This window comes from Bidens hawaiensis, unplaced genomic scaffold, assembly GCF_021521415.1.
Source record: "Bidens hawaiensis isolate Kalapana, Puna unplaced genomic scaffold, B.hawaiensis_p1.1 tig00066298_1, whole genome shotgun sequence".
NCBI lineage: Eukaryota > Viridiplantae > Streptophyta > Magnoliopsida > Asterales > Asteraceae > Bidens > Bidens hawaiensis.
In genome coordinates this window covers 1,383-15,105 of record NW_027501801.1, presented here as the reverse complement: position 1 = coordinate 15,105, position 13,723 = coordinate 1,383, and the positions used below count along the sequence as shown (strand labels likewise).

Below are 13,723 nucleotides of genomic sequence, written 5' to 3'. Positions count from 1 at the left end.
AGGGGTGTGAATTACTCATCTTAAAATATAGATTCTAACGTGAAAATATTTAAACGAGTAGGTTAGTTCCATGAATTACTTTATTTTGTATTATCGAGTCCTCAACCACAATTCATATAAATGCGTTTACGTGTAATTGCTCGTTAATTGTTATATGCTTATTTGACAAAGTGTTTATTTATTGTTATGGTGAACCTCATCCTCATCCTCATTGGTATGATCATATACCCGTCTTAGTAGCTTGACTTTGTGTCATGATGAACGGATTTTATTTGTTATTATTTCAATTAATTTTTGTAGTTATCGCATCCGCATTGAATTGTTATTTAATATTATGTATACATTGAAAACTTGTGTTTGCTCACCAACCGTTGTGTTGACAAAATATATACATTTTTACGCATGTTGCAGGTACCTATATTGGATGAACGAAGTTGAAGCAAGTAAATAATACCGTTAGGATATCAACGAATATTATCTAGAAATTTATTTGTTATGTTTTATTTGGATAATGTTTATTTAAATTTTGTGATGTACTTTGGTTATTTTAAATTTAATAATTAGTTATTGTCACTATATCATTGTTAGTGTCTTGTGAGCTACTGTGTAATCAGTTGTGCCCTGTGTTCTCGAGTTTCATTTAAAGGGGGAACAAAAAGGAAAATGAGGGATGAAAAAAATTTGTTGTGTTCCCGAGTTTCATTTAAGGAAGGAAAGGGAAGAAAAATATAAAAAAGGTGTTTCCGAGTTTCATTAAAGGAAAGAAAATGAGGGGATGGGAGAGAAAATAAGAAGTAAAATAAGAAAAATTGTATCTTTTCAAATTGGAAAGATTAGGAAGGAAAGAAAATTAAAGAGAAAGAGGTGATGCCAAAAGAAAAGATAAAAAAGAAAAAAATTTCTTTTCCTTCCCTTTCTTTTCATAAATGAACTCGGGATTGGCTAGTGTAGGGTATGTGCGATGCATCCCCAAGGATGTTATCAATTCAATACTCTTGTATGGTTTTCAAGCCATGACTCATGAGTATCCTTGCACCTTTTTAGGCTATTCACAACTTTGAATATTGATGAACACAATAAGTCTAGGAATGGAGAGCATATCACATCAATATTACAAACAAATCACATATGATTTTTAAACAAATAGTCATGAATACCTTTTTCCCCTTAACTTCTATTAATTATTTTATTATTGCTTAATTTTGATTGAGCTTGGACATGTTCAATGATGGTGTATAGATTGATTCAGTTGTTCCGAATCATCTTCTCATGTTGATGAGTTTTAGTCTTATAAATCTAAATCACTTTTAACTATTTTGACATACTATAATTCCAAATCAATTTATTTATCGACCAAGCATACTCAAATGAATCTTAGACCTTAAATCTAACAAATTCTACAAACCAAACATATTTACTATTTAAAAATAAAATTCAGATTTTCAAATCCATAAAATGTTTAATGTTGGAACCAAATACAATTTTATCTAGAGGTACACAAAATCGAGTTATTCTAATACCCGATTCTGGACGTGGAACCGGGCTCGGGTATGACCGGGTATTGGAATATCGGTTATTGCCTTATTGGCCATACCAGGGTCAGGTTTGGGTCTGTGTATTGTCCTTAAAAACCATACCCTATGCACCAGGTTCAAGTATGATATAGAACCGGGTATTTAAATACCTTATTTCCGGGTATTGAAAAAACCTTATTTCAGAGTTTTTTTTAAGGTCTGAATTTTTTGAGGTATTTCATGTAATTTTGTGTATAGACCGGTTATTTGAAGAACCCGATTTCGGGTACTGGAAAAAACCCATTTCTAGGTTCCGGTTTTCAGGCATTACCGGGTAAAATCGGTAGGTATTACCGGGTACAAATCGGGTCCGATTTCGGATACGGGTTTTGGTATTGAAATGCATGCGTACGGGTAGGGTCGGGTACGGATTAAGGTAGTAAAAACCTGGGTTTTCAGGTTCGGGTTTTTTTTTGCTCCTATGCTTTTATCATCAGTGAAAGAGATTTTGCGACTAGGCCCAAGTGCATGGATACATGATAATGATAGTGTTATGTTTGTTTTTAGAAAAAGGAAAAAAAAAAGTTTGGGCCGAGCATTAATGAGTGGATTGATCTAGTAGAAATGTGGGCCGGTTTGAATAACTCATAACTCAAAGCTAATGTCGGCCTAATCCCATACTAATGAAAATTGAATTCATTTTCATTTGGTTGCACGGTATAATTGTATTTGTTAAAGGTACAAAAAGACGATAGCAAGTTAATAAAAACCAAACTAAGCTAGATCTTGGCTTATGGCTGCATTTAGTTTTACGTAAGCTTTACACGATGATATGTTCGAATCAGATGATTATGCACATTCATTTATAACGTCAATATACTTACGTGCTTTGATAAGTAATGAATAAATAAAATGACAGAACAATAAAATGTCATAATAGAAACTACACTACTTAACAAACTTGATATAAGAGAGGGTGTTAAGGGACAACTACAAAAGAACTACAACATTAGATACTCGATTAACCGCAATATTAAATACTTTGGCTGACCGGATGGTAAAAACCTTACAAATCCCCTACTAATTCTGCTTAATTCTGTTCACCTTTAATGGTTATCATTTATTTTTTTAGTGAGTGTTTTAAATTATATATTTTAAATAGACATTGCATCTGAAAATTTTTTTGTACATGACATTTTACATATCATATTTGGGTTCACATATTATATAGAATAAATTGTGATTTCGTCCATATAGTTAGTTTAAAATTATATTTTCAGTCAACAGTTCTTGATCTTTCATTTTCGATAAATTTAACTCCTCATTAAAGTAAAAGACACATTGGTTAGTCATGAAAATCGGAGAAAGAGGTGGGGCCTTAATGGTCAATTTGGAGAGACTCAAAAAGATTTTGACAAATTGCCTTGATTAGTCCTAGACAATGATGTCTCACCTTAATCCCATATTATTATTATTACTAAACTATTGGTGCATCTTAACTATTATCACTTCACTAGCACCCTACTCTTTTACTATTAAAATTAGCTTTTGGTGCAACCTCAACATTACCCTTTATATTGCATTTGTTAATTATTATAATATTCAATAAAATATATAAAATTGGTACGTGTAATCTGCCTTAAAAAGACTTTTATAATATAAATATGGTTGAAAGGGTTAGTGACCACTAATTATAAATTAAAGCTAACTTAGATATTTTATTTAAATAATGTTAAAACAAAATTTTTAAACAATCATAGTATTCTAGGGGATATTAAACCATGCTTTAACTTTATTTAGTTTTTAATGTGACCACTAATGGTAGAATTTCATAGATATATATTCGCTACCTTTGAAGAAGATTTAGGTGGGGTTTCAAAATCTTGATGTATTAGGTTTAGCTATAATCATATAATTTTTTTTAAGTAAATTATTTGCATTTGGGTTTCATAAATCAAGATCTAGAGTAATACTTAGTAAACTTAGTGTGATTCACAGGTATCTTAAAATGAACTTGAAATCAATGTTTGTTTACCCTAAAACATTTGATCTCTACAAGAAAAACACTGCTATAAAATTTAGATGTGACACATGTTCGTGTACTTATTTCGATGTGGGTAAACATATCCATCACTGGTGCGTGAAGAGTTTTGATCAAGAGAAGTCACTTATCGAATTGATTGATTAGTTAAAAGGTTAAAGATGCGTTCTTTGGTGTTTTCTTGATGTATATTTGCAACGAGCGGTTCATCTTAACGTACAAGTTATTAAATATAAGTAAAAACAATTCTTTTGTCACCCGCGTCATCATCATCATTATCTATTGAATACATCATATTGAATCGTGCAGGTAAACTTTAAACATGCTGCACTTGCAACCAATATAACAACTTAAATTGCACGAAATTCTATGTTTATAACATCACCACTTGTTCGTAAAACACATATTCTTATTAACGGATAATAACTTGACACGTGCTTAAAGAATAACCATTTTAATATCAATTTAAACGAAAATTATGATATTCGATTCGGTTAAACCACTCATATCAACTAGATTTTTCTATTAGGATAAAGTCATAAACTATACCATTTAAGACTTTTAGGTTAGCTCAACCGATTTAACAAGAAACTAGTTATTAAAATGATATATAATCCATTTGAAAATATATATTACACATTTTAAACTTGAATTAGGGGGTGTTTGGGTGAGCTTTTAAAACTTGCTTATTTGATTGTTTGTTTGTTGAAAAGCAAAATGTGTTTGACAAAGTTCCTTCAAAAACTTCAAATTGAAGCTTTTCAAAAATTGCTTTTGCTTTTTAAAAAATAAATAAGCAAAAAAAAAAAAACAATTTTAAAAGTTCACCCAAACACTCCTTTAATAAGACACCAAAATGTCATGTTGACTAGATTAGACCTAATAGATTCCTCTCACACTTTATTTGCCTTGTTATTGGTGTGTTGAGTTATAGTTGTATGCTTTGATCATAAGGGGGCCCTTAAAGCAAGGTTAATATGCCCTTAGATAACATATTAAACACTCCATTAAAGCATATTAGATATCGAAAGTGACATGCACCTTTTCTTTATTAATAATTTATCTTAGTGGCTACTAGTTTTTGTTAGTTGTCTTGTGAATACAATATCGTCATTCAGAAATTAATAATAATTTATCGGTTCTAAAATGTGTAATTCATTATGAAATTCAATACACAAAAAATTATAGCCGAATATTTAAACATGTTAACAAAAATGATAGTTTCTTGACCATAAATGTTCTATTTCTATAAATAGATCACAATAAGCTTTTATAAAACTGTAGTCGATTATCATAGAAGCATGCATGGCTGAAGTTTAACTTGCTGTCCTAATCAAACAATTCAGGCATCATTATCGGCGCGATCTTGATTTGATATCAAAACCGATCCTTGGTTGCATTCTGTTTTCTTTTCATTTATATCTTAGGGTGAAAAAACATAGCATGGTCCATTGTGTGTGTTTGTGGTGAGGGGCAATCCTAGATTTGCATATCAAAATAGGGGGCCATTCTATAAGAAAAATAATCATAGATTTTGTCTTTATAAACCACTTTGGAATTATAGCAATAAAATGTATGATTAATTTATAAAACATAGTAACATAGAAAGTTAGAAACAGTGTAATTTGGAAATACAGCAATCAAGCTACTTTTTTCTTCTAAAAAGGTTAATACACTATAAAACACACACACACACACATATTCTCATTGCATTTTTACAAAGAATAAAAAACCGACTACTATGTGAAAAATCACCATGTAAATGCGATTTCTAGATGCCATTAAGTTTCTATTTAAATAAGTTATAAATGTAAGGTATAACTTAGGAGTTTGCTTTTGTTTAGAAGTTTGGTTTAAACATGCATAATTAAAAAAGGTGATTAATCTTTACATGTATGTACGCTTGCATGGTTAAAAATTTCTTACACGACTCGAAACACAATACAAATATATATAATAAGGAAATAATTAGGTTTTTGCACTAAACGCTTTCACCCATTTAGAAAATAAATTGTGTTTGAGTTTAACCTACGTAATCGTTTTAATCTTGCTAATAAATAGACTGTGTTTAAGTTAATCGGGATTGATTCAAGGGTTACAAAAATATTTTTTTTTTTAATAATAAAAGAAAAGGTTGATACAATAGTTTACAAAGGTCATATTTTAAATAGAGGTAGTGAAATGATACACCAAATTAAAGTGAAAATTTAATAATTGGTAATGAAAGTAATATTGATAGGTAAAGTGGGTCCTCTTTGCTTTGCACAAACATGTTTCATAATTAGCCATTAATTGGAAAGTCCAAAGATTCATTGGCCAATAAGTGGACGACAACAGATAGGTAATTATTTGAGCCGCAAATTTTTATATTTTACCGACCAACCAATAAAATGCAGTCATTCGGGTAACCCAATGCCAAAAGACGACCCTACACAACTCCGATCATAAACAACGCCGAGTAGCCCAAACCTATCATCTTCTGATTCTGGAAAAGCCCACCGCCTGAAATACATAGCTTAGAATAAATAAAATATGAAGTCGAAAGAAGAAAAGAAAATTAGTAAGATTTTGAAAGGAAAAAAAAATACTATTTTCTCAGATAAAGACGGTTCAAGATTACTCAACTGCGTTGATGGTTCTTGCTCCAACCAGCCGATCGAGTTCTGAAAATAGTTCTCTAAAACTATGACGAGTCCAAGGCCGAAGGACTGAAGGGCAGGGGAGGCATAACAAATGGGTGATTTACATGCTATGCTACCATCTAATTTGTCATTGATCATGAAGCTTTGTTTTATTTAAGTTCTATCTTGTGATCAACCTCAAGAATTGTATCAAAGGAAGTGTTTGATTTAGACCTTGTAGGCTTATTTTGAGAAGCAGTGGCCTATGGGTGCGGATCAGTCATGACCAGAAGATGATTTCTTTCTTCGACTCTCAAGAAAGATCAAATGTCTTTTACCCACAAAAAATAACAATCTAGTAGTCAAACCACAGCTACATTTTATGATTTAACAAAGGGGCTGTGCCATATTTTTTGATAATAACTTGGCTCCTTAAAACTGTCATGTCCTGTCTTTAAGTACATATTTTATTTACTTATTTTTGGGTGGGGGGTTGTTTTTGCATTATTTAAAGGGGTTGTACTACATGACTAGATGTCCCAATGTTTGTCTAATGTCTGCATGTGCATGAAATTGGACCTATCAAGGGCCATGGGCCCTACACAAACCAATAACTCTTAGGGGTGTTTGGTAGAGGGAATTGAGGGGTGAGAAATGAAATTGGAAAGAATTCTCTTGTTTGTTTATGAAAGAAAGAGGTGAGAAATGGAAATAAGCCATTTCCATTTCTCTGATTTTGTTTCTCTAAAAAAAGCGGAGAATTGATTTCTAGGGTTTCATTTCTCCCATTTTCCTCCTTTTCATTTCTCCCATTTTCCTCCTTCAGCAAGGATAGCACCGCAACCCAATTGCCTCCTGTTAATCGTTATCTCGACAGTCACTCACCAATCGGTTGCAACATTCACCTATTCCTTCAATAACCTTTATAATTGCTAATCAATTATGCGGTAGTGTTGACCAATTCCCTTTCTAACTGCGGTTGTCGCCTCCTTCGGCAGGTCTTGCAATTATCATTTATCTTTAATTTATTGCTTGATTGCACTCAAATGAGTGGTTCATTGTTTGTGATTTTGTCAATTTTCTTAAAGACACTGGTTTATTTTGTTGTTCATTTCATTTGAAGGTTGTTGTGTAGAGGGTTACACCTGTGTTATACTTATAAATTACATGTTCTTTCGTGTTAGTCTATAAAGTTTTCTTTAGGTTTGTTGACTCATTTTATTTAATTGATTTGGAGGTGACTGGCTTTGTGTCTGTGAAATGTTACAAATCCATCGTTGTGTAAACCAATATCTTCGACTAGACTATTGTAAATTATGGTGTATGTTTTGCAAGCCATTTGAGGAATGAGCCTTACACTTACACTTGCAGGTTTTCTTTGTTTTACTCTTCATTAGGGGATGGAGGAATTTAGACCTATTATGTGTGATTATTTTGAGATTTATTTTTTCACGTTCATAAAATTTGAACCTATTATGATTTATGATTGGTTATTTTGAGATGGATATTCGTTTTCCTACAATTACATGTTCACTTTCACATAATTTTGTGGTGCAATTTGATGCAAGATTTGGCATTCATGTTCTAGGATTTGATGAGTAATTTCGCCGGTTCATAGTGTCCATTTTGACACTTTATAAGATAACTTGGAAGCTTCTTTCACTTTAGCTCAATTTTGCACTTTATTTTGCTGCATTTTGGTGTGCATTTTGGCTGCGTTTTTGCATTAATTTACCTGCAATCTCATGTGCACTTTGGCAGCCTCATAGTGTATGATTTTGGCAGCTTTAACATGTGCATTCTTACATAGGTATTGTTAGCATTCGATAATGCCCTCAACTTTTGATATATACAACTGATACATGGGTATTGTTTGGATTAGTTAGATATCAGTTTAGAAATGTTTATTTAGGATGAAGATTTTGGATTTTTTCTTTTTGGACAATATATAAGTTTGGTTCCTCTGAACATGGTGCGCTTATTATAAACTATCGTGAGGTCTAGTTTAGTGTATAATAGGAACTATGAACTCTTTTGATTTGTTATATATATGAAGTTTAGATTTAACAGACACAAAGCAAACTGATATACTTTTTCTTCATCAGCATCGGCAGTCACCTGACATCCATCAGCATCGCCGCCGTACCTGGAATCAGCTTCTATCAATCATTTAATCATCAGCAAACCTAACCTGTGAGTTCTCCTTTAATCCAACACTTTGTTTTCATTATACATCTTATTCTATTAAGTGGTAGAACATGAATTAGGTTTATGTTGTTGATTAAATTAGCAACTGCTTCAATATTCTTAGCTAAATGAAGTTTAGATTTAACAGACACAAAGCAAACCAATATTTGGATTATATTTTGGAGTTATTTGTTTTTCTTGAATTTTCTTATATTTTTATGTGTAGATGGCAAGATCACCTTCCAGACAAAGAATAGTTGCCATAGGTGCATTTTATGTCATTTATGTTACGATTCGTTGGTGGATGTTGTGTACTTATCATTTGCGTCGGTCGATTGAGTCAATGACTTTACGTACAAAATATTTAATGAGTTACCATAATAGGCGTGAAAACATGGTGAGGATGGTTTATGAAAGTGATGTTACGAGTGTTGTTAACATAAGAATGAATATACATGCATTTACAACACTTTGTGATATGCTAGAAACTAGAGGGGGACTAAAGAATAGTAAAAACATGCTAGTCGATGAGCAAGTTGCTATGTTTTTACATACCCTTGCTCATAATGCAAAGAATAGGATACTAGTCAACAGATTTCATCGGTCCGGGGAAACTGTAAGTCGGTATTTCAAGTTAGTCTTAAATGCTATATGTCGATTACACAAAGAACTCTACAAGTCACCCGTGCCAGTGCCAGATAATGAAACTGATGAAAGATGGAAATGGTTTAAGGTTAGTCAAACACATTTTTTATTAAAGATATTTTTTGCTAACATACATTAGTAAGTAATGATTTCTTTTAACCCAGGGTTGCTTAGGAGCATTAGATGGAACATACATTAAAGTTAAAGTCCCTGCTATTGATAGAAAACCTTATAGGACAAGAAAAGGGCAGATTTGTACTAACGTACTCGGAGTATGTACGAGAGACCTTTTATTTACGTATGTCTTAGCGGGATGGGAGGGTTCTGCAGCTGATAGTAGAGTTTTGCGTGATGCAATCAGTAGACCCAATGGTCTTAAAATAACTCCGGGTATGTGATAGACAATTTTCAAAGAATATACATAGATTTAAGTATGATAATTAACATAGAGTTTATGGTTAATTGTAGGAACATACTACCTTTGTGATGCCGGTTATACAAATGGTGAAGGATTTTTAACTCCATATCGAGGTCAACGTTATCATCTTAACGATTGGTCTCGTCCTCCTACGAATGCTAAGGAGTTCTTTAATATGAGACATTCATCGGCCATGAATGTTATAGAAAGATGTTTCGGAATGATTAAAGATAGATGGGCTATTTTGCGTGATAACTCATATCATCCCATAGAGTCCATGCCACGTATCATCATTGCTTGTTGTTTATTGCACAATTTCATACGAACACAACAATGAGTGAAGACCCTCTTGATAACGAAATCCCAGTAAATCACACACAACCTGCAAATGACCATGACAATGTTATTTATATGATCGAGCCCTCACAAGAATGGACCGATCGTAGAGACCTTCTTGCTAATGAAATGTTTAATAGTTGGACTGCGATGCGTGCGCAGCGTGCCAACAATGTTTCTTAATTATGTTTGACAGTTATGTATTTTTTATTTGTAGAACCAAGGATGTTTCTTATTAATGTTTATTTATGCACTTTATTTGTTTCTTATTAATGTTTCTTATTATGATTTTTAATTGTATAATTATGCATTTGTACGTAGACATGGCAGATTCAAATATAGTGAGAGGAGTTACTCGGAGCAAGCATACCTGGACAAATGATGAAGATGCAAAGCTAATTGATGCATTAATGGAGATACATGCATCCGGAAAGTATGCTGGTGCTGACAATGGATTCAAACCAGGTTATTTAAATGGTGTTCAACAATTGCTAGATGTAAGTCTTCCTAACTCTGGCCTCAAAGCAGAACCACATATAAAGTCTAGGATGAAGACATGGAAGACACACTTTAGCATTGTATATGATATGGTGCATACAAGTGGGTTTGGTTGGGATGAACAAAAATGTTGTATTATTGCCGATGATAGTGTTTGGAATGAATACGTGAAGGTATATTCTAAAAAAATATGTTTTTTAGATTTTAAAATTTTAGTCTAATTTATTTGTAATTGTCTTGTAGTCTCACAAAGGTGTTGTGAATTTTCGTGACAAGTCATTTCCTTTCTATGACAAATTGTGTACCATATTCGGTAATGATAGAGCTACTGGTAGTAAAGCAGTTGACCTTGGAGAAGAAGATGTTGTTCAAGAGACGCAAAAAAGCTCACCTGTTGATATTGAAGACTTTGATTTTGTTGATGAAGCCGTTCCAAATGTTGATAGATCTGAAGGACAAACAGGAAGTGTAACAAGCAAGCGCAAAAGAGGTAGAAGCACGGATGCAGATGAGATATATCGAGAGTCTTGCAAAGATATCAAAGAAGTTTTGCTTCGATTTGGGGAGATGGTGGGTGAACAACTTAGCAAAGAAGGTATGGAGGCTCGTGAAATCTATGAAAAGGTTAGTGATGAGTTGAAAGCTTTACCAGGTATCACTACGAAAAAACGGTTCAAAGCAGCTCATTTGATTGGTAAAGATGTGATCTAGGACGTTCTTTTCTTGCGTTGACAATAGAAGAGAAAATTGAGATGGTCGAGTTGTATACCGATGGTTCAATGGGATAGTTGTGTATGGTTGAAGTATGTTTTGTATGTGAATTGGTTTTAACTATGGTTGATGTTTTTTGCTTAAAAACTATGTTTTGTATGTGAATTGGTTTGATCAATGCATATTTTGGTTGGAATTTATGCATCTTTTTATATGTTTTTTATTTTTTAATAAATATTTGTTATGAAAAAAATACTTGTGCTAATGATAAAGTTGATATAATTCTCTGTTTATTTTCTATGTACCAAACAAGAGAAATGATTCTCAGCTATATTTCTCTACTGAAATCTCTGTACTACCAAACAGAACAGTCAATTCTCATTCTCCAGACCAATTCCCTTTCTCTGCAATTCCATTTCTCTACAATTCCATTCTCTGTACCAAACACCCCCTTAGTTGCACTAAAAGATCTAGGCAATCAGATGCCCATAACACCTCTACTTGTCTCATTAGTTGGGACATTTTCGAACCCAAACCCGAAAATCGTGTCTTAAAAATCTTAATGTTAATGTAAAAAAATTACGACTTTCGGCCCCTCATACCAACCTGTTATGGGCGGTGTGAGTTATATTCATGAAATCATGACGAACTTCGAAAAGAAACAGAAACTAATAAAAAAAGAACAGTGTTGTATCGGATCCAGAACTTTCTTCTCAAGTAAATCCACCAATAAACGTATATTTAATAACAAAAAAGATCTCAAACATTGAAAAACTATCCCACTCTCTCTCTTTCATTCCTCAAATAATGCATATGATAAATCATTAGAGAAAAGAGTGTTCGAAAACAAGAAAAATAAACAAAAAACCGGCGAAATCTAGTAATCCAAACAAGCATATATATCTCAGACATCAATACAATGATAATGTTGAAGAAGCCTATTGGCTTCTCTAATACCACTCAAATAAGCACCATGAGTTGTTGAGTAATGAGTTCTATGTGTGGCTTCTCCTGCAAAAAGAATTTGAAGTTGTGGTGAATCACTTGTTGACCCGAAAACCGTTGTGTTTGGCAACGGCTCGGCCATTGTATCCATATCATCGATACTTGACCCGGTCGCTATATAGCTATATGATCCCATAAACAGTGGATCACTCCCCCATTGACTTTTCAAAACCTTGTCAAACTTAATATTCCCATAACCTTTTTTATGACATAAGAAGCTAGTAATGGTGGTGGACACCTCATCAATAATCACTTCATCAGAAAGTGATTCTAGCTTATGTGCTTCTTCGCCTGCGAACCACGATAATAACACGTTCGACTTTTCATAAATCGGTGCCAAAGACGCTGTCTTTCTGATCCACCATGGGATCTTCGGGTTCTTAACTTGATGATTGGGTTTATGGAACACCATTTGCAGGAACGGAAACGGTCAACACCAAGATTAAACTCAGGACTTAGTTTCAAGAACAGCTTATTAACAACACCATACCCGAGTCTCGAAATCGCTTCAATCTTGTAATTAGGAAGCGGTGGATCGAATTTAAATGCACCCGAATCATTGTTGTTGTTAAAGATTCCTGCTTTAAGAACCCCTAATGAAACTGTGACAACAACATGATCTGCTGACATGCTTGTACCATCAAGAAAGTGAATCTTGACTGCTCTTGAGGTACCAGTACCACCATGTTTATTTCCCATTATACCCTTGACACAACCAGGCTGCCACTCAATAGTTTTCACTTTCTTGTTTACTGAATGACCCCAGATGGTAAAACAGATGCTAGTGAGTCTATAATGCTTGAATACCCTTTAGCAATGGTGATCTCTTCACCAGGGTACTTAACATACTTACTTTCTGCTAAGTAATCAAGATTATGCAGATCATTAGCAGCTGTTTCAGTCCTTTGGGTGTTTTCAAGCATTGTAAAGATTGCTTCTTCTAATGACTTCCTAGTCCACTCCCCACATCCAAACACATCCAAATCTTTTCTTGATTCCAGTTTCCAATAAGATTCAAGACCTTTTTTTAAAAAAGATCCAACACTTGTAATCCGATTCCCATTCCCATTAATATTAATATTAGTATCATTTACTGTTTTCTTTTTCCCTTGAGCAAAATCCATTAAATTGTCAAAAAGATTTGAAATTGGGTCAACAAGAGATGGATTTAAGTCATTTAGCACATACCCATTTTCAGCAATGGTGAGTGTTTCATCAAGAATCCCATCCATGCATTCCCATGGCTGTTGTGATTCCAAAGAATTGGTTTCTTGAGCAATCTTGTGAACTGGGCTGCCTTCAATCCCATGGATCCAAGTGGCCCCCCATCTCAATCCTATCACCACAAACTCTGAAGTGTTGACTCTCCCTCCAATTCTATTCCCACCTTCAACTACACAAAGCTCAAATGCACCTTTTTTCACACCAGATTTGTATAGCTTGTTTGCAACTGTTAGCCCTGCCATTCCTGCACCAATTATCCACTATTCTTGGTTTCTTTATAACCATTTTCACTCTAAAGATTGAATCTTTTTGAGGCAAGATTGAATCTTTTTCACAATCTTTCAAGAAAGATTGAATCTTTTTCAGGAAATATTGAATTTTTTTACAATCTTTCAAGAAAGATTGAATCTTTTTTGAAGAAAGATTACAAAGATTTAAAAATGATGATGGGTTTGAGTTCAAGGCTCTATGAGCATACAAATAACTTGAGGGTTTTCAAGAAAGATTGATTTTTTTTACAATC

General features: G+C 33.4%; 1 pseudogene; it reads right to left on the bottom strand.

Moving 5' to 3' along the window:
* Positions 1-11,875: 11,875 nt before the first annotated feature.
* LOC143604720 (putative polyamine oxidase 5 pseudogene) lies at positions 11,876-13,485 on the bottom strand (annotated as a pseudogene).
* Positions 13,486-13,723: the final 238 nt, after the last annotated feature.